Raw genomic sequence first — 24,984 nt, 5'->3', positions numbered from 1 at the left:
CAGTTTTGCAAGATGGCAAGATGGAGCTAAACCCTGCAGGGACACCAGCCCTCCACGACCAGGATTGGTGACCCCTGATCTGGGAGAAGGATATCGTTTTGGTCAAGTGGAAGCAGGTGGACTTAAGGGTGAAGCAGCTAGGTTTTTTGGATGAGTTTCGGTCACCTGACCCTCATGCCAAAAACAGAACTACCACACTGCTTTGCCGAAACCCGGGATCGAACCAGGGACCTTTAGATCTTCAGTCTAACGCTCTCCCAACTGAGCTATTTCGGCTGCGTTGACTCAGCTTTCCTGCAACATGCATGTCTGTGAGACCGATCAGAGCCTTAAAATGCCTCTGAGTCCTAAGACAGTAAAAGTTTGACCAATACGGGGCTCGAACCCGCGACCTTGGCGTTATTAGCACCACGCTCTAACCAGCTGAGCTAACCGGCCACTTTCAGCTCACATTACTACAAAGCCCAGACTAACTGTCATTCTCCAGACTCCAAGGGATTAGCATGATATTCCAGCTTTTTTGAGCAGTGCTGGCAAAAAGCCAGGTTCCACCGAGATTTGAACTCGGATCGCTGGATTCAGAGTCCAGAGTGCTAACCATTACACCATGGAACCTTTAGGCTACTGAATGCTGCTGCCCGGGCGAAAGAGAATGAATAAAAAAAAAAAAAACAGCCTTGGAGGAAAATAGCAGAATGTCAATCCAAGGCGGTGCCAATTTGCATTGTTTCTGAGTAACTCGTGATTCGGCATGCAGGGCTCCTCACACGTTTACTGGAGCAGGACCAGGTAGGGCCTTCAAAAGAAAAGCGCGATATTCCAGGTAATTTGACGACTAAATGGCGGGCAGGGCAAAGAGGCCACCACAGAGCAGATGTGATCTCTTATTTTATTTTTTGACCACGTCGAAAAAGCGGCCAATGAACAGCACCGAGGGAAATTAGCTCAAATAGTAGAGCGCTCGATCAGGCCATTGGAATCATCACCAGAAGCGACGTGACCATCTGGGAGAAGGATAGCGTTTTGGTCAAGTGGAAGCTGGTGGACTTAAGGTTGAAGCAGCTAGGTTTAAACTCGGATCGCTGGATTCAGAGTCCAGAGTGCTAACCATTACACCATGGAACCTCGAGATTGCTGATTGCTGCTGCCCGGGCGGAAGAGAATGAATAAAAAAAAAAAAAACAGCCTTGGAGGAAAGTAGCAGAATGTCAATCCAAAGTGGTGCCAATTTGCATTGTTTCTGAGTAACTCGTCATTCGGCATGCAGGGCTCCTCACACGTTTACTGGAGCAGGACCAGGTAGGGCCTTCAAAAGAAAAGCGCGATATTCCAGGTAATTTGACGACTAAATGGCGGGCAGGGCAAAGAGGCCACTACAGAGCAGATGTGATCTTTTATTATATTTTTTGACCACGTTGAAAAATAGGCCAATTTATGTCACCGAGGGGAATTAGCTCAAGTGGTTGAGCGCTCGCTTAGCATGCGAGAGGTAGCGGGATCGATGCCCGCATTCTCCACTTCTGCTTCCTTGCCTTTCACATTTCCTTCATTGCAAAGCTGGCGGCACCTTGAGGGTTGAAAGCAAAACTTCTTAGTTCAGCTTTGCCGGTTCCTGCGTAGTACTTAGCATTGCAACACCTCAGAAGCCCTATCAAGTCACAGTTTTCTTTTATTCAGTGGCGCATCCGCAGTGGGACATCAAAGCGCTAAATATATAGCAGAGTGCTGTCGATCAGGCCATTGGAATCATCACCAGAAGCGACCATCTGGGACAGTGATCACCAAACTTGTTCCTGGAGGGCCGGTGTCCTGCAGATTTTAGTTCCAACCCTAATCAAACACACCTGACCAAGCTAATCAAGGTCTTACTGGGTATACTTGAAACATCCAGGCAGGTGTGTTGAGGCAAGATGGAGCTAAACCCTGCAGGGACACCAGCCCTCCACGACCAGGATTGGTGACCCCTGATCTGGGAGAAGGATATCGTTTTGGTCAAGTGGAAGCAGGTGGACTTAAGGGTGAAGCAGCTAGGTTTTTTGGATGAGTTTCGGTCACCTGACCCTCATGCCAAAAACAGAACTACCACACTGCTTTGCCGAAACCCGGGATCGAACTAGGGACCTTTAGATCTTCAGTCTAACGCTCTCCCAACTGAGCTATTTCGGCTGCGTTGACTCAGCTTTCCTGCAACATGCATATCTGTGAGACCGATCAGAGCCTTAAAATGCCTCTGAGTCCTAAGACATAAAAAGTTTGGCCAATACGAGGCTCGAACCCTCGACCTTGGCGTTATTAGCACCACGCTCTAACCAGCTGAGCTAACCGGCCACTTTCAACTCACATTACTACAAAGCCCAGACTAACTGTCAATCTCCAGACTCCAAGGGATTAGCATGCTATTCCAGCTTTTTTGAGCAGTGCTGGCAAAAAGCCAGTTTCCACTGAGATTTGAACTCGGATCGCTGGATTCAGAGTCCAGAGTGCTAACCATTACACCATGGAACCTTTAGGCTACTGAATGCTGCTGCCCGGGCGGAAGAGAATGAATAAAAAAAAAAAACAGCCTTGGAGGAAAATAGCAGAATGTCAATCCAAGGCGGTGCCAATTTGCATTGTTTCTGAGTAACTCGTGATTCGGCATGCAGGGCTCCTCACACGTTTACTGGAGCAGGACCAGGTAGAACCTTCAAAAGAAAAGCGCGATATTCCAGGTAATTTGACGACTAAATGGCGGGCAGGACAAAGAGGCCACCACAGAGCAGATGTGATCTTTTATTTTATTTTTTGACCACGTCGAAAAAGCGGCCAATGAACAGCACCGAGGGAAATTAGCTCAAATAGTAGAGCGCTCGATCAGGCCATTGGAATCATCACAAGAAGCGACGTGACCATCTGGGAGAAGGATAGCGTTTTGGTCAAGTTGAAGCTAGTGGACTTAAGGTTGAAGCAGCTAGGTTTAATCTCGGATCGCTGGATTCAGAGTCCAGAGTGCTAACCATTACACCATGGAGCCTCGAGATTGCTGATTGCTGCTGCCCGGGCGGAAGAGAATGTTTAAAAAAAAAAAAAAACAGCCTTGGAGGAAAGTAGCAGAATGTCAATCCAAAGTGGTGCCAATTTGCATTGTTTCTGAGTAACTCGTCATTCGGCATGCAGGGCTCCTCACACGTTTAATGGAGCAGGACCAGGTAGGTCCTTCAAAAGAAAAGCGCGATATTCCAGGTAATTTGACGACTAAATGGCGGGCAGGGCAAAGAGGCCACCACAGAGCAGATGTGATCTTTTATTATATTTTTTGACCACGTCGAAAAATCGGCCAATTTATGGCACCGAGGGGAATTAGCTCAAGTGGTAGCATGCGAGAGGTAGCGGGATCGATGCCCGCATTCTCCACTTCTGTTTCCTTGCCTTTCACATTTCCTTCATTGCAAAGCTGGCGGCACCTTGAGGGTTGAAAGCAAAACTTCTTAGTTCAGCTTTGCCGGTTCCTGCGTAGTACTTAGCATTGCAACACCTCAGAAGCCCTATCAAGTCACAGTTTTCTTTTATTCAGTGGCGCATCCGCAGTGGGACATCAAAGCGCTAAATATATAGCAGAGTGCTGTCGATCAGGCCATTGGAATCATCACCAGAAGCGACCATCTGGGACAGTGATCACCAAACTTGTTCCTGGAGGGCCGGTGTCCTGCAGATTTTAGTTCCAACCCTAATCAAACACACCTGACCAAGCTAATCAAGGTCTTACTGGGTATACTTGAAACATCCAGGCAGGTGTGTTGAGGCAAGATGGAGCTAAACCCTGCAGGGACACCAGCCCTCCACGACCAGGATTGGTGACCCCTGATCTGGGAGAAGGATATCGTTTTGGTCAAGTGGAAGCAGGTGGACTTAAGGGTGAAGCAGCTAGGTTTTTTGGATGAGTTTCGGTCACCTGACCCTCATGCCAAAAACAGAACTACCACACTGCTTTGCCGAAACCCGGGATCGAACCAGGGACCTTTAGATCTTCAGTCTAACGCTCTCCCAACTGAGCTATTTCGGCTGCGTTGACTCAGCTTTCCTGCAACATGCATGTCTGTGAGACCGATCAGAGCCTTAAAATGCCTCTGAGTCCTAAGACAGTAAAAGTTTGGCCAATACGGGGCTCGAACCCGCGACCTTGGCGTTATTAGCACCACGCTCTAACCAGCTGAGCTAACCGGCCACTTTCAGCTCACATTACTACAAAGCCCACACTAACTGTCATTCTCCAGACTCCAAGGGATTAGCATGATATTGCAGCTTTTTTGAGCAGTGCTGGCAAAAAGCCAGGTTCCACCGAGATTTGAACTCAGATCGCTGGATTCAAAGTCCAGAGTGCTAACCATTACGCCATGGAACCTTTAGGCTACTGGCTACTGAATGCTGCTGCCCGGGCGGAAGAGAATGAATAAAAAAAAAAAACAGCCTTGGAGGAAAATAGCAGAATGTCAATCCAAGGCGGTGCCAATTTGCATTGTTTCTGAGTAACTCGTGATTCGGCATGCAGGGCTCCTCACACGTTTACTGGAGTAGGACCAGGTAGGGCCTTCAAAAGAAAAGCGCGATATTCCAGGTAATTTGACGACTAAATGGCGGGCAGGGCAAAGAGGCCACCACAGAGCAGATGTGATCTCTTATTTTATTTTTTGACCACGTCGAAAAAGCGGCCAATGAACAGCACCGAGGGAAATTAGCTCAAATAGTAGAGCGCTCGATCAGGCCATTGGAATCATCACCAGAAGCGACGTGACCATCTGGGAGAAGGATAGCGTTTTGGTCAAGTGGAAGCTGGTGGACTTAAGGTTGAAGCAGCTAGGTTTAAACTCAGATCGCTGGATTCAGAGTCCAGAGTGCTAACCATTACACCATGGAACCTCGAGATTGCTGATTGCTGCTGCCCGGGCGGAAGAGAATTAATAAAAAAAAAAAACAGCCTTGGAGGAAAGTAGCAGAATGTCAATCCAAAGTGGTGCCAATTTGCATTGTTTCTGAGTAACTCGTCATTCGGCATGCAGGGCTCCTCACACGTTTACTGGAGCAGGACCAGGTAGGGCCTTCAAAAGAAAAGCGAGATATTCCAGGTAATTTGACGACTAAATGGCGGGCAGGGCAAAGAGGCCACCACAGAGCAGATGTGATCTTTTATTATATTTTTTGACCACGTTGAAAAATCGGCCAATTTATGTCACCGAGGGGAATTAGCTCAAGTGGTAGAGCGCTCGCTTAGCATGCGAGAGGTAGCGGGATCGATGCCCGCATTCTCCACTTCTGCTTCCTTGCCTTTCACATTTCCTTCATTGCAAAGCTGGCGGCACCTTGAGGGTTGAAAGCAAAACTTCTTAGTTCAGCTTTGCCGGTTCCTGCGTAGTACTTAGCATTGCAACACCTCAGAAGCCCTATCAAGTCACAGTTTTCTTTTATTCAGTGGCGCATCCGCAGTGGGACATCAAAGCGCTAAATATATAGCAGAGTGCTGTCGATCAGGCCATTGGAATCATCACCAGAAGCGACCATCTGGGACAGTGATCACCAAACTTGTTCCTGGAGGGCCGGTGTCCTGCAGATTTTAGTTCCAACCCTAATCAAACACACCTGACCAAGCTAATCAAGGTCTTACTGGGTATACTTGAAACATCCAGGCAGGTGTGTTGAGGCAAGATGGAGCTAAACCCTGCAGGGACACCAGCCCTCCACGACCAGGATTGGTGACCCCTGATCTGGGAGAAGGATATCGTTTTGGTCAAGTGGAAGCAGGTGGACTTAAGGGTGAAGCAGCTAGGTTTTTTGGATGAGTTTCGGTCACCTGACCCTCATGCCAAAAACAGAACTACCACACTGCTTTGCCGAAACCCGGGATCGAACCAGGGACCTTTAGATCTTCAGTCTAACGCTCTCCCAACTGAGCTATTTCGGCTGCGTTGACTCAGTTTTCCTGCAACATGCATGTCTGTGAGACCGATCAGAGCCTTAAAATGCCTCTGAGTCCTAAGACAGTAAAAGTTTGGCTAATACGGGGCTCGAACCCGCGACCTTGGCGTTATTAGCACCACACTCTAACCAGCTGAGCTAACCGGCCACTTTCAGCTCACGTTACTACAAAGCCCAGACTAACTGTCATTCTCCAGACTCCAAGGGATTAGCATGCTATTCCAGCTTTTTTGAGCAGTGCTGGCAAAAAGCCAGGTTCCACCGAGATTTGAACTCGGATCGCTGGATTCAGAGTCCAGAGTGCTAACCATTACACCATGGAACCTTTAGGCTACTGAATGCTGCTGCCCGGGCGGAAGAGAATGAATAAAAAAAAAACAGCCTTGGAGGAAAATAGCAGAATGTCAATCCAAGGCGGTGCCAATTTGCATTGTTTCTGAGTAACTCGTGATTCGGCATGCAGGGCACCTCACACGTTTACTGGAGCAGGACCAGGTAGGGCCTTCAAAAGAAAAGCGCGATATTCCAGGTAATTTGACGACTAAATGGCGGGCAGGGCAAAGAGGCCACCACAGAGCAGATGTGATCTTTTATTTTATTTTTTGACCACGTCGAAAAAGCGGCCAATGAACAGCACCGAGGGAAATTAGCTCAAATAGTAGAGTGCTCGATCAGGCCATTGGAATCATCACCAGAAGCGACGTGACCATCTGGGAGAAGGATAGTGTTTTGGTCAAGTGGAAGCTGGTGGACTTAAGGTTGAAGCAGCTAGGTTTAAACTCGGATCGCTGGATTCAGAGTCCAGAGTGCTAACCATTACACCATGGAACCTCGAGATTGCTGATTGCTGCTGCCCGGGCGGAAGAGAATGAATAAAAAAAAAAAAAACAGCCTTGGAGGAAAGTAGCAGAATGTCAATCCAAAGTGGTGCCAATTTGCATTGTTTCTGAGTAACTCGTCATTCGGCATGCAGGGCTCCTCACACGTTTAATGGAGCAGGACCAGGTAGGTCCTTCAAAAGAAAAGCGCGATATTCCAGGTAATTTGACGACTAAATGGCGGGCAGGGCAAAGAGGCCACCACAGAGCAGATGTGATCTTTTATTATATTTTTTGACCACGTCGAAAAATCTGCCAATTTATGGTACCGAGGGGAATTAGCTCAAGTGGTAGAGCGCTTGCTTAGCATGCGAGAGGTAGCGGGATCGATGCCCGCATTCTCCACTTCTGTTTCCTTGCCTTTCACATTTCCTTCATTGCAAAGCTGGCGGCACCTTGAGGGTTGAAAGCAAAACTTCTTAGTTCAGCTTTGCCGGTTCCTGTGTAGTACTTAGCATTGCAACACCTCAGAAGCCCTATCAAGTCACAGTTTTCTTTTATTCAGTGGCGCATCCGCAGTGGGACATCAAAGAGCTAAATATATAGCAGAGTGCTGTCGATCAGGCCATTGGAATCATCACCAGAAGCGACCATCTGGGACAGTGATCACCAAACTTGTTCCTGGAGGGCCGGTGTCCTGCAGATTTTAGTTCCAACCCTAATCAAACACACCTGACCAAGCTAATCAAGGTCTTACTGGGTATACTTGAAACATCCAGGCAGGTGTGTTGAGGCAAGATGGAGCTAAACCCTGCAGGGACACCAGCCCTCCACGACCAGGATTGGTGACCCCTGATCTGGGAGAAGGATATCGTTTTGGTCAAGTGGAAGCAGGTGGACTTAAGGGTGAAGCAGCTAGGTTTTTTTGGATGAGTTTCGGTCACCTGACCCTCATGCCAAAAACAGAACTACCACACTGCTTTGCCGAAACCCGGGATCGAACCAGGGACCTTTAGATCTTCAGTCTAACGCTCTCCCAACTGAGCTATTTCGGCTGCGTTGACTTAGCTTTCCTGCAACATGCATGTCTGTGAGACCGATCAGAGCCTTAAAATGCCTCTGAGTCCTAAGACAGTAAAAGTTTGGCCAATACGGGGCTCGAACCCGCAACCTTGGCGTTATTAGCACCACGCTCTAACCAGCTGAGCTAACTGGCCACTTTCAGCTCACGTTACTAAAACGCCCAGACTAACTGTCATTCTCCAGACTCCAAGGGATCAGCATGCTATTCCAGCTTTTTTGAGCAGTGCTGGCAAAAAGCCAGGTTCCACCGAGATTTGAACTCGGATCGCTGGATTCAGAGTCCAGAGTGCTAACCATTACACCATGGAACCTTTAGGCTACTGAATGCTGCTGCCCGGGCGGAAGAGAATGAATAAAAAAAAAAAAAACAGCCTTGGAGGAAAATAGCAGAATGTCAATCCAAGGCGGTGCCAATTTGCATTGTTTCTGAGTAACTCGTGATTCGGCATGCAGGGCTCCTCACACGTTTACTGGAGCAGGACCAGGTAGGGCCTTCAAAAGAAAAGCGCGATATTCCAGGTAATTTGACGACTAAATGGCGGGCAGGGCAAAGAGGCCACCACAGAGCAGATGTGATCTTTTATTTTATTTTTTGACCACGTCGAAAAAGCGGCCAATGAACAACACCGAGGGAAATTAGCTCAAATAGTAGAGCGCTCGATCAGGCCATTGGAATCATCACCAGAAGCGACGTGACCATCTGGGAGAAGGATAGCGTTTTGGTCAAGTGGAAGCTGGTGGACTTAAGGTTGAAGCAGCTAGGTTTAAACTCGGATCGCTGGATTCAGAGTCCAGAGTGCTAACCATTACACCATGGAACCTCGAGATTGCTGATTGCTGCTGCCCGGGCGGAAGAGAATGAATAAAAAAAAAAAAACAGCCTTGGAGGAAAGTAGCAGAATGTCAATCCAAAGTGGTGCCAATTTGCATTGTTTCTGAGTAACTCGTCATTCGGCATGCAGGGCTCCTCACACGTTTACTGGAGCAGGACCAGGTAGGGCCTTCAAAAGAAAAGCGCGATATTCCAGGTAATTTGACGACTAAATGGCGGGCAGGGCAAAGAGGCCACCACAGAGCAGATGTGATCTTTTATTATATTTTTTGACCACGTCGAAAAATCGGCCAATTTATGTCACCGAGGGGAATTAGCTCAAGTGGTAGATCGCTCGCTTAGCATGCGAGAGGTAGCGGGATCGATGCCCGCATTCTCCACTTCTGTTTCCTTGCCTTTCACATTTCCTTCATTGCAAAGCTGGCGGCACCTTGAGGGTTGAAAGCAAAACTTCTTAGTTCAGCTTTGCCGGTTCCTGTGTAGTACTTAGCATTGCAACACCTCAGAAGCCCTATCAAGTCACAGTTTTCTTTTATTCAGTGGCGCATCCGCAGTGGGACATCAAAGCGCTAAATATATAGCAGAGTGCTGTCGATCAGGCCATTGGAATCATCACCAGAAGCGACCATCTGGGACAGTGATCACCAAACTTGTTCCTGGAGGGCCGGTGTCCTGCAGATTTTAGTTCCAACCCTAATCAAACACACCTGACCAAGCTAATCAAGGTCTTACTGGGTATACTTGAAACATCCAGGCAGGTGTGTTGAGGCAAGATGGAGCTAAACCCTGCAGGGACACCAGCCCTCCACGACCAGGATTGGTGACCCCTGATCTGGGAGAAGGATATCGTTTTGGTCAAGTGGAAGCAGGTGGACTTAAGGGTGAAGCAGCTAGGTTTTTTGGATGAGTTTCGGTCACCTGACCCTCATGCCAAAAACAGAACTACCACACTTCTTTGCCGAAACCCGGGATCGAACCAGGGACCTTTAGATTTTCAGTCTAACGCTCTCCCAACTGAGCTATTTCGGCTGCGTTGACTCAGCTTTCCTGCAACATGCATGTCTGTGAGACCGATCAGAGCCTTAAAATGCCTCTGAGTCCTAAGACAGTAAAAGTTTGGCCAATACGGGGCTCGAACCCACGACCTTGGCGTTATTAGCACCACGCTCTAACCAGCTGAGCTAACCGGCCACTTTCAGCTCACATTACTACAAAGCCCAGACCAACTGTCATTCTCCAGACTCCAAGGGATTAGCATGATATTGCAGCTTTTTTGAGCAGTGCTGGCAAAAAGCCAGGTTCCGCCGAGATTTGAACTCGGATCGCTGGATTCAGAGTCCAGAGTGCTAACCATTACGCCATGGAACCTTTAGGCTACTGAATGCTGCTGCCCGGGCGGAAGAGAATGAATAAAAAAAAAAAACAGCCTTGGAGGAAAATAGCAGAATGTCAATCCAAGGCGGTGCCAATTTGCATTGTTTCTGAGTAACTCGTGATTCGGCATGCAGGGCTCCTCACACGTTTACTGGAGTAGGACCAGGTAGGGCCTTCAAAAGAAAAGCGCGATATTCCAGGTAATTTGACGACTAAATGGCGGGCAGGGCAAAGAGGCCACCACAGAGCAGATGTGATCTCTTATTTTATTTTTTGACCACGTCGAAAAAGCGGCCAATGAACAGCACCGAGGGAAATTAGCTCAAATAGTAGAGCGCTCGATCAGGCCATTGGAATCATCACCAGAAGCGACGTGACCATCTGGGAGAAGGATAGCGTTTTGGTCAAGTGGAAGCTGGTGGACTTAAGGTTGAAGCAGCTAGGTTTAAACTCGGATCGCTGGATTCAGAGTCCAGAGTGCTAACCATTACACCATGGAACCTCGAGATTGCTGATTGCTGCTGCCCGGGCGGAAGAGAATTAATAAAAAAAAAAAAACAGCCTTGGAGGAAAGTAGCAGAATGTCAATCCAAAGTGGTGCCAATTTGCATTGTTTTTGAGTAACTCGTCATTCGGCATGCAGGGCTCCTCACACGTTTACTGGAGCAGGACCAGGTAGGGCCTTCAAAAGAAAAGCGCGATATTCCAGGTAATTTGACGACTAAATGGCGGGCAGGGCAAAGAGGCCACCACAGAGCAGATGTGATCTTTTATTATATTTTTTGACCACGTTGAAAAATCGGCCAATTTATGTCACCGAGGGGAATTAGCTCAAGTGGTAGAGTGCTCGCTTAGCATGCGAGAGGTAGCGGGATCGATGCCCGCATTCTCCACTTCTGCTTCCTTGCCTTTCACATTTCCTTCATTGCAAAGCTGGCGGCACCTTGAGGGTTGAAAGCAAAACTTCTTAGTTCAGCTTTGCCGGTTCCTGCGTAGTACTTAGCATTGCAACACCTCAGAAGCCCTATCAAGTCACAGTTTTCTTTTATTCAGTGGCGCATCCGCAGTGGGACATCAAAGCGCTAAATATATAGCAGAGTGCTGTCGATCAGGCCATTGGAATCATCACCAGAAGCGACCATCTGGGACAGTGATCACCAAACTTGTTCCTGGAGGGCCGGTGTCCTGCAGATTTTAGTTCCAACCCTAATCAAACACACCTGACCAAGCTAATCAAGGTCTTACTGGGTATACTTGAAACATCCAGGCAGGTGTGTTGAGGCAAGATGGAGCTAAACCCTGCAGGGACACCAGCCCTCCACGACCAGGATTGGTGACCCCTGATCTGGGAGAAGGATATCGTTTTGGTCAAGTGGAAGCAGGTGGACTTAAGGGTGAAGCAGCTAGGTTTTTTGGATGAGTTTCGGTCACCTGACCCTCATGCCAAAAACAGAACTACCACACTGCTTTGCCGAAACCCGGGATCGAACCAGGGACCTTTAGATCTTCAGTCTAACGCTCTCCCAACTGAGCTATTTCGGCTGCGTTGACTTAGCTTTCCTGCAACATGCATGTCTGTGAGACCGATCAGAGCCTTAAAATGCCTCTGAGTCCTAAGACAGTAAAAGTTTGGCCAATACGGGGCTCGAACCCGCAACCTTGGCGTTATTAGCACCACGCTCTAACCAGCTGAGCTAACTGGCCACTTTCAGCTCACGTTACTAAAACGCCCAGACTAACTGTCATTCTCCAGACTCCAAGGGATCAGCATGCTATTCCAGCTTTTTTGAGCAGTGCTGGCAAAAAGCCAGGTTCCACCGAGATTTGAACTCGGATCGCTGGATTCAGAGTCCAGAGTGCTAACCATTACACCATGGAACCTTTAGGCTACTGAATGCTGCTGCCCGGGCGGAAGAGAATGAATAAAAAAAAAAAAACAGCCTTGGAGGAAAATAGCAGAATGTCAATCCAAGGCGGTGCCAATTTGCATTGTTTCTGAGTAACTCGTGATTCGGCATGCAGGGCTCCTCACACGTTTACTGGAGCAGGACCAGGTAGGGCCTTCAAAAGAAAAGCGCGATATTCCAGGTAATTTGACGACTAAATGGCGGGCAGGGCAAAGAGGCCACCACAGAGCAGATGTGATCTTTTATTTTATTTTTTGACCACGTCGAAAAAGCGGCCAATGAACAACACCGAGGGAAATTAGCTCAAATAGTAGAGCGCTCGATCAGGCCATTGGAATCATCACCAGAAGCGACGTGACCATCTGGGAGAAGGATAGCGTTTTGGTCAAGTGGAAGCTGGTGGACTTAAGGTTGAAGCAGCTAGGTTTAAACTCGGATCGCTGGATTCAGAGTCCAGAGTGCTAACCATTACACCATGGAACCTCGAGATTGCTGATTGCTGCTGCCCGGGCGGAAGAGAATGAATTAAAAAAAAAAAAACAGCCTTGGAGGAAAGTAGCAGAATGTCAATCCAAAGTGGTGCCAATTTGCATTGTTTCTGAGTAACTCGTCATTCGGCATGCAGGGCTCCTCACACGTTTACTGGAGCAGGACCAGGTAGGGCCTTTAAAAGAAAAGCGCGATATTCCAGGTAATTTGACGACTAAATGGCAGGCAGGGCAAAGAGGCCACCACAGAGCAGATGTGATCTTTTATTATATTTTTTGACCACGTTGAAAAATCGGCCAATTTATGTCACCGAGGGGAATTAGCTCAAGTGGTAGAGCGCTCGCTGCGCAAAGGAAGGGGCCCAATCTTCTCGCTCACTCGCAAGCGAACAAGTCGCAAAAAACGGAAAAATGCGACAAATTTCGCATGCAGTAGTGTTCGCGGCTTTGTGACTGTGCATAATGTGGTATTTTGGTTGCATATTGCATGTCATTCTAAATGTCATTTTTTGCGTGCTGGATTCGAACACACGATCTGTGTAACACAATATCCAATCAGTGTCGGTTTCAGCGGAGCCAATCAGCTGCGCTCTTGTTGAAATTTTACTGACGTAACACAGGCAATTATATTGATATTACTATTATTATGTGGATATTGTTCTTAAAAAGCTTATTACGTTAGTTAAAAATGAATAAAAATGTTTCAATTAAACATATGTATGCATGCTTATGTATATATATTATATATATATATATATATATATATATATACTATATATATATATTTATGTATTTATAAATATATACTATATATATATACATATATATATATACATACATATATATATATATATATATATATATATATATATATATATATATATATATATATATTATATTTCTTTATGTAATAATAACTTTAAATGAATGCACACAAAAACAAGTAATATGCAAAATGGTTTATTAAAATGAATACAAATATATAAATTGTAAAACAATGTAAAAAAACTAAATAAAAACATGTCTTAATATATAAACTTTATAATATACAATAAATAAAAACAATACAATATATATTTATTTATTATGCACATATAATATATTAAAACAATACTATATATAAATATATTTATTTATTATACTCATTATATAAAAACAATACTCTATATATATATATATATTTATTTTTATACACACAATATATTAAACAATAATATGAATAAATAATAAAATGCAAGAGTGGGGGCACGTAATAGATAAAATATAGCTTTTAAGCAATGTATAAAATGTTATTTTTTTAAGAAATATAAATATATTTTTACATAAAATGCAAATAAGTACACACAATTAAATAAGTACACACAAGACAAAATAAGAGTGGGCCTATGTAATATAAAAGTCTATAAAGTCTATAAAGTGCTACTTTAAAAGGCTACATATTAACACACAAAAATTAAATAAAATGAGGGAAAGAGAGAGTACCCATGTAACATTTACAAAAATATATACAGCAATTTGTACTTTATTCTGGAGCTGGAGTTTGTCCTTTATTTTGCTGGCGCTGTTCTGCCAACCAGTCCTCTAAGGATTTGCCATTTGAAGTTTGCAGACAAAATGTGGCATTACCAAATCGGCTATGGCCAAACTCCTTAGTCTTGGGTTTCCCACATTTGCTGCAAACATTAAAAGTAACCGCACGCACATACTTCCTTTTGTGGACTCCACTTTCCTTCTCCTGTTCCCGTCTGCGCCTGTTCCTCTGGGTGTAACGGGACACAGGAACAGCAGGCGCAGGTGGAGCAGGTGCAGGTGGAGGAACAGCAGGTGCAGGTGGAGCAGGTGCAGGTGGAGGAACAGCAGGTGCAGGTGAAGCTGGGACTGTACTGGATGTTGGTGCAGCAAATGATGGAATCACCATTGACACACTCATGTCTGGGTTAAAAACAAGTGTGCCAAACAATGATCCAGGTCCTGAAATGGGCTTCACAACACCTGGTGCTGTGGGGGGTGGTGCAATGGGGCACACCGTGCTGGGGGCCGGTGGAAAGGAGCACACCGTGGTGGGGGCAGACACAATGGGGCGCACTGTGGTGGGGGCCGGCGCAATAGGGCGCACTGTGGTGGAGGCTGGTATGATGGGGCACACTGTGGTGGAGGCTGGCGAGATGGGACGCACTGTGGTGAAGGTCGGTCTGACGGGGCACACCATGGTAGGGGCCGGTGCAATGTGGCAGACTGTGGTGGGGGTTTGCGCGATGGGGCATACCGTCGTGGGGGCCGGTGGGAAGGAGCACACCGTGGTGGCATCTGGCAGGAAAGAGCAAACTGTGGTGGTTGCTGAAGCAGACTTTCGTCCAGGTCGAAGAAGAGGTGCCTGTCCTTCTTTATTTGGAGGAAAAACAAACTGGTGTTTGGGGCCTGATGTTGACGGTGCCTCATCCAATTTTTCCCTCGGCAAAGGAAGCTGCGTATCTGCCACAGCAATTGGATTAAGTGGAGTCAGTCCCTGAGTGAGTACACTCATTTCCTGATCCTTTTGCCTCCGTTGAAACCTGATAATAAATGATATGTATTATTCATATATATTAATTTAGAAATATTCAGGTAATTTAAAGAAAATAATGTGCTTTGCTTACCACTGAATGAGCGTCTTCTGGTTTAGCTCAAAAAGCTGGATCACTGTTTCATCCATCAGCCTGCGACTGCCAAGCACCAGATCCCGGATGTGGTGGTAATCGGTCAGTATTTTAGACCACCTGGGGGTGCGAACACCAGCCTTCTTGGAAGTGGACTTGTGTACGGCACACAGCTTTGTACAAATGGCCTCAACCAAGCGGCTGGTGCTAGGCCACTGTGCTGGACCCCCAGGATGTCCAATCAGACAACGTTTGACGCTCTCCACACCTGGAGTGACTCCGGAGCGCTTCGGTGCCTTAAAGCGCCCATGCGTCAGCTGAGGCTGATGTCGAGGCTGGTAGTTGATGCGCTGTTTATCAACATCCAGGAGAGCTGTCCACAGCTGGATGGCCTCTGTCACCTGCAGGTCAGTGAGGTAAGGAGCCTCACGAAGACCCACCAAATAAGCAGCCAGATCCTGGACCTTGTCCCACCCAGCAATGCCATCAGGTCCAATGACTACTCCCTGGTAAATACAGAATAAATTTAGTATATGTGGAATAAAAAAAGACTAAATCAAATTAAGTTCTTAATGTATCTTACCTGAGCCTCAACAGAGAGACTGTCTCCAGAGTCGGATGGCTGTGACGGCACTGAGGGGGCTCGGCTAGGAAGCTGTCCTTCTCCACCAGCTGATGTGGACGGCTCAGCCAGTGATGCTGGGGACTGAGGCAGAGGCGAAGATGAGGGGCTTTTACTGAGATCACGGCAGGGGTCATCCTCATACAGCACTGGAACTGTGATGTCCTCCATGATCTCCTCCTTGAACCCCTCATCTTGTAGATCCTCGTCATCTACTTCCTCCACCAGCCTGTCTTCCTCCTCTGGGTTCTGGAGCACCGGAGTCAGGGTTTTGCCGGTCTGGCTGTAAAGGTACTCTATTCCCAGCAATTCACCTTAAAGAATAAAACAATAAAAAAAACATATATTAAATAAAACTAATAATAAAGTAAATATTTAGATAAACATTTTGTGAAGTACATTAAAGCTTAATAAATCACTTATATAACAACTAGTTAATGAATTTCTTGCCTGTATATGCTCCAGGAGGGTGATAACGGTTATCCCAGGGCTTCCCCAAGACTGCTCGGCTAAGCCTGTCCACAGCCTCTCTCATGGCACTGCCATATGACCGTATGGAGGATGCTCCTTTTATGGTGCTTTCCATCCGGTCATCATTCCAGCGCATCAAGCCCTCAAGGAGATAGGCCTGAAAATGCGCATCACTGGCACTGGTCCCTGGAAATTAAAATAGTTAAAAATATGTGAAGAATTAATTAACATGTTATTAGGTTATGTACTAACATTTAAATTATTGTCATTATAAACAGAGTTACTTGTCAGGCAAGACAGCTTTGTCAATGCTGATAACATCACAAATGTTATTTAAATGTTTAATAATGTTACATTAAAGCAATGGAAGTTATCACAGTGCTTATATGTTTTACAAAATAAAACGATCCAAATGTATGTAATACCTGGAATAAAACGGTTTAGGTGGAGGTGGAAGGACTCCAAAGATGTAGAGCCACGGGCACACCTGTAACAACACAGCTCCACATTGCCTTTCTTCAGTGTCCCTGTCTTCATGTACAGTGGAAAGTTCTCTGGGTCTTGAATGCACTGTATATGCTTCTGCTGTTCCTTCCATATCTGCTGGATCCGTTCGTGGTCCAGCAGAGGAACACCCAGAGTGTCCTTCCCATGCTCGCTGTCAAAATGGTCCAACAGCTTTCCAATCAGACAGGTGGTCTCCTCCACACCTCTGGTCCTCCTACGGCAGTGCAGTGCTAGCTCCCTCCGGTTTATGCGAGCACTGAGAGCCGTTTGTGAAATGTGGCCAGTCTTTTTTGCCGCCAGCTCACCTTCCTTTGCCTGGCGAAGAGCGGCCACATCTTCTGGATCCCACTGAAAGATGCACATGGACAGACGTGCCATGAAGATGCCGTAGAGCGGATGAGCTTCTGTCGTGACACCTGCAGCAAACCGGCGCATAAAATGCCAGATGTCAAGGCGCACTTCAAGCTCATCCCACTCCCGAAACATGATCTTCACCGGAGACTGGCCGTGCTGACTGCAGCAATCTCTGTCCACGTACATTACTTTCGGGGCTGCCTCTCCTGCCTCCCGGTAACGCTTCATCAGCCCGGCCGCCATTGGGTCCAGTCCATGACCCTCGGCAGCTGACAGCACAGAGACAAGGACTTGACCGTGTTCGTTCCCCACATTAGTGCACCAGGCAGCTGTTCCCGCAGCAGCACCTGCAAGTTTCTTTGTGATCTATTAGGAAAAATAAAACTGTGTTAAATATGTACGCACACATATCCATATCTGGCAAATGTCTGGATATAAACATACCTTTTTTGTGGAGTCCATCTTTAGAACACAGCCAAAGACGGAGGTGATTTTGGCTTTGACCTCGTGCAGTCGCCCCAGAACATCCCTGGCATAGACGGCTAACAGCCACTTAGGTTTGGGTATGGCAGGTAAGAGGGGAGGCTCAGCAAACACAGGAGGTTGCACAAGGGAGGACCTTGTGAATGGTTCACAGGCAGTCAGGTACTGCAAGACTCGCTGTGTCCATGCCTCACTGTGTTGCTCCATCAGCTTTTTGAAAAGCTGAGTCACACTGTTGCCCAGTGTCCTCTCCCTCATCATCCTAACTACCCGGTTGTCACATGAGTATCTAAGGAAACAACATTATAATCAGGGAAATGCTTTGTTTGCTAAAAATTAACACAATTAAAATATTGGCATTATGAATTACCTGTATGTCAGCAAAGCTGGGAACTGACTACGGTGGCCAATATCCAGCTGTCCTAAGATGTCCTCGGACCAGGCAGGATACTTCTTTTTGCACCGCTTGCACTCCAGATACTCAGTGGCAAGGTCGTACCAGCCGTCGATGTCGAGGACCTTGCGCACCGTGCGGTAAATTCCAGCAGCTGTTAGTCTGTGCTTACCGCAGCTTAGGCGAACACAGACAAGTGGAAACAACCACATCTTCAGCGGCATCCACAGAAAAAGTGGTCGGCAGAAGAAGAGGTCAGGAGAGGCAGGTGGCTGCGTGTTAATTAGAGGGGGCTGGGGAGGATACCACCAAAGCTTCAGCTGGGACACTAGCTCTGGCTTGCCGGTTTTTAAGTTTGTTTTAAATACCGTGTTCCGGATCCACTCATGCTGGAAAGGGGGAAGCTGATCTTTCCAGTGAACAGGAAGCTCAACTGGTGGCTGATGATGTTGAAGATCTGGTGTTTTTGCTGTTTCCGCTGATGGAGACGGATTGGCACAGGCCTCTGAGTGAATAGTAACAAACAATTTATGGTTAACAATATTATGATGACTGTTGCTTTTGATAGTAAGGTGCCACAAATTATGCCCATGAACAGCCAGTGAAGCAATAGTTTTGGATAAGTATTATTATTAATATGGGTATACTTAGAAATACAAGTTAAGAGAATGGTACTGTTAGGAAGCAAAGAAATTAGTGTGCACTTTATTGATGAAAGGGATATGGAATTAACACAATTCTCTGCGAATGAGAATCATATGAAATGGAGTAAGTAAAATGAGGCATGATTAGTATAAATTATTGAAGCACAAAGACATGAAGCATGCACACAGATACAGTAAGGAAAAACTGCTCAGCTGATAATGACAGCAATGAATCACCACCATCTAAGAGAGTGAGTAATGAAGAGCAAGCGACGTGGAAAAGTTATCTGATGAATGTTCAATAATGATTAGTTCGGAAACGCAAATAAATACACTGAAACCTTTGAACATCCTTAAGGTTTTGAAGAAGTGCACTCAAAGAATGCATCCCGCTTGAGGCATGATGTGACAACTCTGTACTGTAGATAAAAATTTGATTCATTATTTTTTGTAAAAAAAAATACTTAGTGTGTTTTCACAAAATATTCTTATAACATTTTCATTTGTGTCGTGTGCCACACCTGCAAAGAGCTGTGCTTCACATTGTGATGCAGCAAACACCAGTTCTTCATCATCTTCAGCTGTGGATCTGGAAGTGCCTGGAGCATAAATCTTAAAAATATTACTGTGAAAAATACACACAGCCAAATGTACAATACGATGGTGCTTACTTACCAGTAGTAAAAAGCTGCCTTTGGGCCATACGTTTGGCTGGGGGTTCTGCTGTAGGAGGAGATACAGTGGACTGCAGTTTTGGATCTGGAAACAGAAAGTTTGACATAACAATAAATAAACACATATATAACTGCTGTTGGGATAATTCTGTATCATGCTCAGTATTCACTCTCCTACTTACAGGGTTTAACAGGTGACATCAGTTTTTTTGCCAGCTGTGAAGGAGACAAGTGCTTGCCCCTTGCCAACAGCGATTTCACAGTGGCAGTCTGCTGTACACCTGTTTGGATGGCTGCAGGTGGAGGAGCAGGGACACTGGATGCTGCAGGTGGAGGTGCAGAGACACTGGATGCTGCAGGTGGAGGTGCAGAGGCAGCAGCAGAAGCCAGTCTTTTCAGGACATACGTCTTGAAAAGTGCCATGTTGGTTTTTGGCCTGGCATCTGCCTTAACCAGGTACCTGATGAGGGCTTGGGCCTCCTTGCTCTGGTCCTCAAACACATCTTTCATGGACCGGCCCTTAAAGTCACCAAACTCCACCATCAAGCACCCTGTATCTCCTTTTGCCCTGGCTTCTGCTTGCATTTCCTGTTTCCTCTGGTACTTCTCTACTTCTTCTGCAATCTCCCTGATGGAGGAAGTGTACTGAAGAAACAGGTGTTTGTTTTCTGACAAGGGTGTTGTCTGCAGCTTCTCATCAGAAATGCTAAGCACCAGGTACACCGCATACCCCAGAGCATGCTCTAGGAGCCATCTAAATCTTTGGCCCTGGTACTTGCCAAACTGAATCTTGCAGTGAGCCAGAACTAAAAACTGGTCACTGGAGTCTCCACCATTGCTGCTGACGAAAGCAGTGGCCTCTGCCAGCACCTCTTCCTTGGGTTTGGCCCTTCCAGACTCCCTGCTTACAAGGCGCTCTGCCTCTGCAGATGGCCCCAAGAGGAGTCTGCTTGATGTCGCTGATTGGCGGCGGAAAATCGGGTATGCGTACATTTTTTTCTGAAAAAAAAAAACATTAGAGAGAACATTACCTAGAGCAATCAGAAAGATACATGTACATTAAGTGTGAAACAATAATTTAACAAGGTAGATAATCCATATTATTGCAGTAGTAAATATGACCATGACCATAAAATGGACTTCTGGTGAATTTTCTACACATATGCCTAATATATGCATGGTAGTACAACTTAAAATCCATATAAATAAATGAGAAACAACAGAAATTAAAACATTAAGTTATAATATACACATTAAACTCTTAAGTCTTTACATTATGACTTTTATAAATAAAATGTTTGTACTTCAGCTATTTAATATAACTATTCTGTTGTGTAATATATCTGAAAACACAAGTAATAAAATAAACAAAATACAATATATGCTTATAATATTTTTACAATAGATTTATAAAATACAATACAATCTAATTACTAAATATATATCATATATTGTCATGAACAAGTGTTAAACTCAAATGTTTTTAAAGTTTGTGCAGTTGTCTTTATAAATATTACTTTGTTTTACCTAAAATAGAATTATTTTAAAAGTATAGAATTATTTGCTAAATTAAATGTTTAAGAAAAAACTGTTTAACTCTGTATTTCATGCAATTACATTATAAGTAACTGTAACTGTACATTTAAATACAGTAACGTTAGCTTTTTAGAGTGTACACCGCGATTATAGGGCCCAATATTGCTAGGTCGAATGGGGGCATTATTATTCTAAACAAATATCAGAACATTTTGTTTAATCATTTAACCAAATGGCGATGATTCCACCTTTTCTGATCACTAGCGACATGTTGCTCTGTATTTATCATGGGAAACATTACCGTTTTACAAGTTATGAAGAAAACATCTGCCGTAACGTTAACTTTCTGTCGATTGTAACTTATCATTTAACAGAAATACACACAGTATAATAAACTAATAATAAACTAATAATAAAGTAGCGTTACATCTGGCTTACCTGATTCAAAGATGACGATTATAATAAAAGCGTCGTGTGATTGGTCAAAAGTAAGCCATCGAGGAGAAACGCGATTGGTCAAACATACGTCACAGCAAAAAGAAATGCGATTGGTCAAAAGTAAGCCACTGAAGTGAAACGCGATTGGTCGAAATGACGTCAGCGCAAAGACAAACGTGATTGGTCAAAAGTAAGCCACAGGGGTTACACTCTATTGGTCAAAAGTAAGCCACCGAGGTGAGACGTGATTGGCTCATGTGGGCTTACTTTGGGCTTACTTTGGCTCTGTAGACGGGATGCTGCAGGCGCAAGCGAGAGGTAGCGGGATCGATGCCCGCATTCTCCACTTCTGTTTCCTTGCCTTTCACATTTCCTTCATTGCAAAGCTGGCGGCACCTTGAGGGTTGAAAGCAAAACTTCTTAGTTCAGCTTTGCCGGTTACTGCGTAGTACTTAGCATTGCAACACCTCAGAAGCCCTATCAAGTCACAGTTTTCTTTTATTCAGTGGCGCATCCGCAGTGGGACATCAAAGCGCTAAATATATAGCAGAGTGCTGTCGATCAGGCCATTGGAATCATCACCAGAAGCGACGTGACCATCTGGGAGAAGGATAGCGTTTTGGTCAAGTGGAAGCTGGTGGACTTAAGGTTGAAGCAGCTAGGTTTAAACTCGGATCGCTGGATTCAGAGTCCAGAGTGCTAACCATTACACCATGGAACCTCGAGATTGCTGATTGCTGCTGCCCGGGCGGAAGAGAATGAATAAAAAAAAAAAAACAGCCTTGGAGGAAAGTAGCAGAATGTCAATCCAAAGTGGTGCCAATTTGCATTGTTTCTGAGTAACTCGTCATTCGGCATGCAAGGCTCCTCACACGTTTACTGGAGCAGGACCAGGTAGGGCCTTCAAAAGAAAAGCGCGATATTCCAGGTAATTTGACGACTAAATGGCGGGCAGGGCAAAGAGGCCACCACAGAGCAGATGTGGTCTTTTATTATATTTTTTGACCACGTCGAAAAATCGGCCAATTTATGTCACCGAGGGGAATTAGCTCAAGTGGTAGAGCGCTCGCTTAGCATGCGAGAGGAAGTGGGATCGATGCCCGCATTCTCCACTTCTGTTTCCTTGCCTTTCACATTTCCTTCATTGCAAAGCTGGCGGCACCTTGAGGGTTGAAAGCAAAACTTCTTAGTTCAGCTTTGCCGGTTACTGCGTAGTACTTAGCATTGCAACACCTCAGAAGCCCTATCAAGTCACAGTTTTCTTTTATTCAGTGGCGCATCCGCAGTGGGACATCAAAGCGCTAAATATATAGCAGAGTGCTGTCGATCAGGCCATTGGAATCATCACCAGAAGCGACGTGACCATCTGGGAGAAGGATAGCGTTTTGGTCAAGTGGAAGCTGGTGGACTTAAGGTTGAAGCAGCTAGGTTTAAACTCGGATCGCTGGATTCAGAGTCCAGAGTGCTAACCATTACACCATGGAACCTCGAGATTGCTGATTGCTGCTGCTCGGGCGGAAGAGAATGAATAAAAAAAAAAAAACAGCCTTGGAGGAAAGTAGCAGAATGTCAATCCAAAGTGGTGCCAATTTGCATTGTTTCTGAGTAACTCGTCATTCGGCATGCAGGGCTCCTCACACGTTTACTGGAGCAGGACCAGGTAGGGCCTTCAAAAGAAAAGCGCGATATTCCAGGTAATTTGACGACTAAATGGCGGGCAGGGCAAAGAGGCCACCACAGAGCAGATGTGATCTTTTATTATATTTTTTGACCACGTCGAAAAATCGGCCAATTTATGTCACCGAGGGGAATTAGCTCAAGTGGTAGAGCGCTCGCTTAGCATGCGAGAGGTAGCGGGATCGATGCCCGCATTCTCCACTTCTGCTTCCTTGCCTTTCACATTTCCTTCATTGCAAAGCTGGCGGCACCTTGAGGGTTGAAAGCAAAACTTCTTAGTTCAGCTTTGCCGGTTCCTGCGTAGTACTTAGCATTGCAACACCTCAGAAGCCCTATCAAGTCACAGTTTTCTTTTATTCAGTGGCGCATCCGCAGTGGGACATCAAAGCGCTAAATATATAGCAGAGTGCTGTCGATCAGGCCATTGGAATCATCACCAGAAGCGACCATCTGGGACAGTGATCACCAAACTTGTTCCTGGAGGGCCGGTGTCCTGCAGATTTTAGTTCCAACCCTAATCAAACACACCTGACCAAGCTAATCAAGGTCTTACTGGGTATACTTGAAACATCCAGGCAGGTGTGTTGAGGCAAGATGGAGCTAAACCCTGCAGGGACACCAGCCCTCCACGACCAGGATTGGTGACCCCTGATCTGGGAGAAGGATATCGTTTTGGTCAAGTGGAAGCAGGTGGACTTAAGGGTGAAGCAGCTAGGTTTTTTGGATGAGTTTCGGTCACCTGACCTTCATGCCAAAAACAGAACTACCACACTGCTTTGCCGAAACCCGGGATCGAACCAGGGACCTTTAGATCTTCAGTCTAACGCTCTCCCAACTGAGCTATTTCGGCTGCGTTGACTCAGCTTTCCTGCAACATGCATGTCTGTGAGACCGATCAGAGCCTTAAAATGCCTCTGTGTCCTAAGACAGTAAAAGTTTGGCCAATACGGGGCTCGAACCCGCGACCTTGGCGTTATTAGCACCACGCTCTAACCAGCTGAGCTAACCGGCCACTTTCAGCTCACATTACTACAAAGCCCAGACTAACTGTCATTCTCCAGACTCCAAGGGATTAGCATGATATTGCAGCTTTTTTGAGCAGTGCTGGCAAAAAGCCAGGTTCCACCGAGATTTGAACTCGGATCGCTGGATTCAGAGTCCAGAGTGCTAACCATTACACCATGGAACCTTTAGGCTACTGAATGCTGCTGCCCGGGCGAAAGAGAATGAATAAAAAAAAAAACAGCCTTGGAGGAAAATAGCAGAATGTCAATCCAAGGCGGTGCCAATTTGCATTGTTTCTGAGTAACTCGTGATTCGGCATGCAGGGCTCCTCACACGTTTACTGGAGCAGGACCAGGTAGGGCCTTCAAAAGAAAAGCGCGATATTCCAGGTAATTTGACGACTAAATGGCGGGCAGGGCAAAGAGGCCACCACAGAGCAGATGTGATCTCTTATTTTATTTTTTGACCACGTCGAAAAAGCGGCCAATGAACAGCACCGAGGGAAATTAGCTCAAATAGTAGAGCGCTCGATCAGGCCATTGGAATCATCACCAGAAGCGACGTGACCATCTGGGAGAAGGAAAGCGTTTTGGTCAAGTGGAAGCTGGTGGACTTAAGGTTGAAGCAGCTAGGTTTAAACTCGGATCGCTGGATTCAGAGTCCAGAGTGCTAACCATTACACCATGGAACCTCGAGATTGCTGATTGCTGCTGCCCGGGCGGAAGAGAATGAATAAAAAAAAAAAAAAACAGCCTTGGAGGAAAGTAGCAGAATGTTAATCCAAAGTGGTGCCAATTTGCATTGTTTCTGAGTAACTCGTCATTCGGCATGCAGGGCTCCTCACACGTTTACTGGAGCAGGACCAGGTAGGGCCTTCAAAAGAAAAGCGCGATATTCCAGGTAATTTGACGACTAAATGGCGGGCAGGGCAAAGAGGCCACCACAGAGCAGATGTGATCTTTTATTATATTTTTTGACCACGTCGAAAAATCGGCCAATTTATGTCACTGAGGGGAATTAGCTCAAGTGGTAGAGCGCTCGGCCATACCACCCTGGGTATGCTAGAGGGAGTTAGTGTGCAAACAGGAAGTG

At 45.9% G+C, this 24,984-nt stretch overlaps 27 non-coding genes across 27 annotated transcripts; 6 read left to right on the top strand and 21 right to left on the bottom strand.

The window, feature by feature from the left end:
- Window positions 1-203: 203 nt before the first annotated feature.
- Window positions 204-276, bottom strand: trnaf-gaa (transfer RNA phenylalanine (anticodon GAA)). The gene has a single exon. It is a non-coding gene; the product is annotated as a tRNA-Phe (tRNA).
- Window positions 277-364: 88 nt separating this feature from the next.
- trnai-aau (transfer RNA isoleucine (anticodon AAU)) lies at window positions 365-438 on the bottom strand. Its single transcript has one exon. It is a non-coding gene; the product is annotated as a tRNA-Ile (tRNA).
- A 105-nt stretch (window positions 439-543) lies between these two features.
- trnaq-cug (transfer RNA glutamine (anticodon CUG)) lies at window positions 544-615 on the bottom strand. The gene has a single exon. It is a non-coding gene; the product is annotated as a tRNA-Gln (tRNA).
- An 829-nt stretch (window positions 616-1,444) lies between these two features.
- trnaa-agc (transfer RNA alanine (anticodon AGC)) lies at window positions 1,445-1,517 on the top strand. The gene has a single exon. It is a non-coding gene; the product is annotated as a tRNA-Ala (tRNA).
- Window positions 1,518-2,093: 576 nt separating this feature from the next.
- On the bottom strand, window positions 2,094-2,166 carry trnaf-gaa (transfer RNA phenylalanine (anticodon GAA)). Its single transcript has one exon. It is a non-coding gene; the product is annotated as a tRNA-Phe (tRNA).
- Window positions 2,167-3,969: 1,803 nt separating this feature from the next.
- On the bottom strand, window positions 3,970-4,042 carry trnaf-gaa (transfer RNA phenylalanine (anticodon GAA)). Its single transcript has one exon. It is a non-coding gene; the product is annotated as a tRNA-Phe (tRNA).
- An 88-nt stretch (window positions 4,043-4,130) lies between these two features.
- trnai-aau (transfer RNA isoleucine (anticodon AAU)) lies at window positions 4,131-4,204 on the bottom strand. Its single transcript has one exon. It is a non-coding gene; the product is annotated as a tRNA-Ile (tRNA).
- A 105-nt stretch (window positions 4,205-4,309) lies between these two features.
- trnaq-uug (transfer RNA glutamine (anticodon UUG)) lies at window positions 4,310-4,381 on the bottom strand. The gene has a single exon. It is a non-coding gene; the product is annotated as a tRNA-Gln (tRNA).
- An 832-nt stretch (window positions 4,382-5,213) lies between these two features.
- trnaa-agc (transfer RNA alanine (anticodon AGC)) lies at window positions 5,214-5,286 on the top strand. Its single transcript has one exon. It is a non-coding gene; the product is annotated as a tRNA-Ala (tRNA).
- Window positions 5,287-5,862: 576 nt separating this feature from the next.
- Window positions 5,863-5,935, bottom strand: trnaf-gaa (transfer RNA phenylalanine (anticodon GAA)). Its single transcript has one exon. It is a non-coding gene; the product is annotated as a tRNA-Phe (tRNA).
- Window positions 5,936-6,023: 88 nt separating this feature from the next.
- Window positions 6,024-6,097, bottom strand: trnai-aau (transfer RNA isoleucine (anticodon AAU)). Its single transcript has one exon. It is a non-coding gene; the product is annotated as a tRNA-Ile (tRNA).
- A 105-nt stretch (window positions 6,098-6,202) lies between these two features.
- On the bottom strand, window positions 6,203-6,274 carry trnaq-cug (transfer RNA glutamine (anticodon CUG)). The gene has a single exon. It is a non-coding gene; the product is annotated as a tRNA-Gln (tRNA).
- Window positions 6,275-7,099: 825 nt separating this feature from the next.
- trnaa-agc (transfer RNA alanine (anticodon AGC)) lies at window positions 7,100-7,172 on the top strand. Its single transcript has one exon. It is a non-coding gene; the product is annotated as a tRNA-Ala (tRNA).
- A 577-nt stretch (window positions 7,173-7,749) lies between these two features.
- trnaf-gaa (transfer RNA phenylalanine (anticodon GAA)) lies at window positions 7,750-7,822 on the bottom strand. Its single transcript has one exon. It is a non-coding gene; the product is annotated as a tRNA-Phe (tRNA).
- Window positions 7,823-7,910: 88 nt separating this feature from the next.
- On the bottom strand, window positions 7,911-7,984 carry trnai-aau (transfer RNA isoleucine (anticodon AAU)). The gene has a single exon. It is a non-coding gene; the product is annotated as a tRNA-Ile (tRNA).
- Window positions 7,985-8,089: 105 nt separating this feature from the next.
- On the bottom strand, window positions 8,090-8,161 carry trnaq-cug (transfer RNA glutamine (anticodon CUG)). Its single transcript has one exon. It is a non-coding gene; the product is annotated as a tRNA-Gln (tRNA).
- A 1,477-nt stretch (window positions 8,162-9,638) lies between these two features.
- trnaf-gaa (transfer RNA phenylalanine (anticodon GAA)) lies at window positions 9,639-9,711 on the bottom strand. Its single transcript has one exon. It is a non-coding gene; the product is annotated as a tRNA-Phe (tRNA).
- Window positions 9,712-9,799: 88 nt separating this feature from the next.
- trnai-aau (transfer RNA isoleucine (anticodon AAU)) lies at window positions 9,800-9,873 on the bottom strand. Its single transcript has one exon. It is a non-coding gene; the product is annotated as a tRNA-Ile (tRNA).
- Window positions 9,874-10,876: 1,003 nt separating this feature from the next.
- On the top strand, window positions 10,877-10,949 carry trnaa-agc (transfer RNA alanine (anticodon AGC)). Its single transcript has one exon. It is a non-coding gene; the product is annotated as a tRNA-Ala (tRNA).
- A 576-nt stretch (window positions 10,950-11,525) lies between these two features.
- Window positions 11,526-11,598, bottom strand: trnaf-gaa (transfer RNA phenylalanine (anticodon GAA)). The gene has a single exon. It is a non-coding gene; the product is annotated as a tRNA-Phe (tRNA).
- Window positions 11,599-11,686: 88 nt separating this feature from the next.
- On the bottom strand, window positions 11,687-11,760 carry trnai-aau (transfer RNA isoleucine (anticodon AAU)). The gene has a single exon. It is a non-coding gene; the product is annotated as a tRNA-Ile (tRNA).
- Window positions 11,761-11,865: 105 nt separating this feature from the next.
- On the bottom strand, window positions 11,866-11,937 carry trnaq-cug (transfer RNA glutamine (anticodon CUG)). The gene has a single exon. It is a non-coding gene; the product is annotated as a tRNA-Gln (tRNA).
- Window positions 11,938-22,249: 10,312 nt separating this feature from the next.
- Window positions 22,250-22,322, top strand: trnaa-agc (transfer RNA alanine (anticodon AGC)). The gene has a single exon. It is a non-coding gene; the product is annotated as a tRNA-Ala (tRNA).
- A 693-nt stretch (window positions 22,323-23,015) lies between these two features.
- Window positions 23,016-23,088, top strand: trnaa-agc (transfer RNA alanine (anticodon AGC)). Its single transcript has one exon. It is a non-coding gene; the product is annotated as a tRNA-Ala (tRNA).
- Window positions 23,089-23,664: 576 nt separating this feature from the next.
- trnaf-gaa (transfer RNA phenylalanine (anticodon GAA)) lies at window positions 23,665-23,737 on the bottom strand. The gene has a single exon. It is a non-coding gene; the product is annotated as a tRNA-Phe (tRNA).
- Window positions 23,738-23,825: 88 nt separating this feature from the next.
- trnai-aau (transfer RNA isoleucine (anticodon AAU)) lies at window positions 23,826-23,899 on the bottom strand. The gene has a single exon. It is a non-coding gene; the product is annotated as a tRNA-Ile (tRNA).
- A 105-nt stretch (window positions 23,900-24,004) lies between these two features.
- trnaq-cug (transfer RNA glutamine (anticodon CUG)) lies at window positions 24,005-24,076 on the bottom strand. The gene has a single exon. It is a non-coding gene; the product is annotated as a tRNA-Gln (tRNA).
- Window positions 24,077-24,984: the final 908 nt, after the last annotated feature.

The sequence above is a fragment of the Danio rerio genome, chromosome 3, assembly GCF_052040795.2.
Source record: "Danio rerio strain M-AB ecotype USA chromosome 3, GRCz13ab, whole genome shotgun sequence".
Lineage (NCBI taxonomy): Eukaryota > Metazoa > Chordata > Actinopteri > Cypriniformes > Danionidae > Danio > Danio rerio.
Note: the sequence above shows the minus strand (reverse complement) of the source record. Positions and strands in the feature narration are given on the sequence as shown.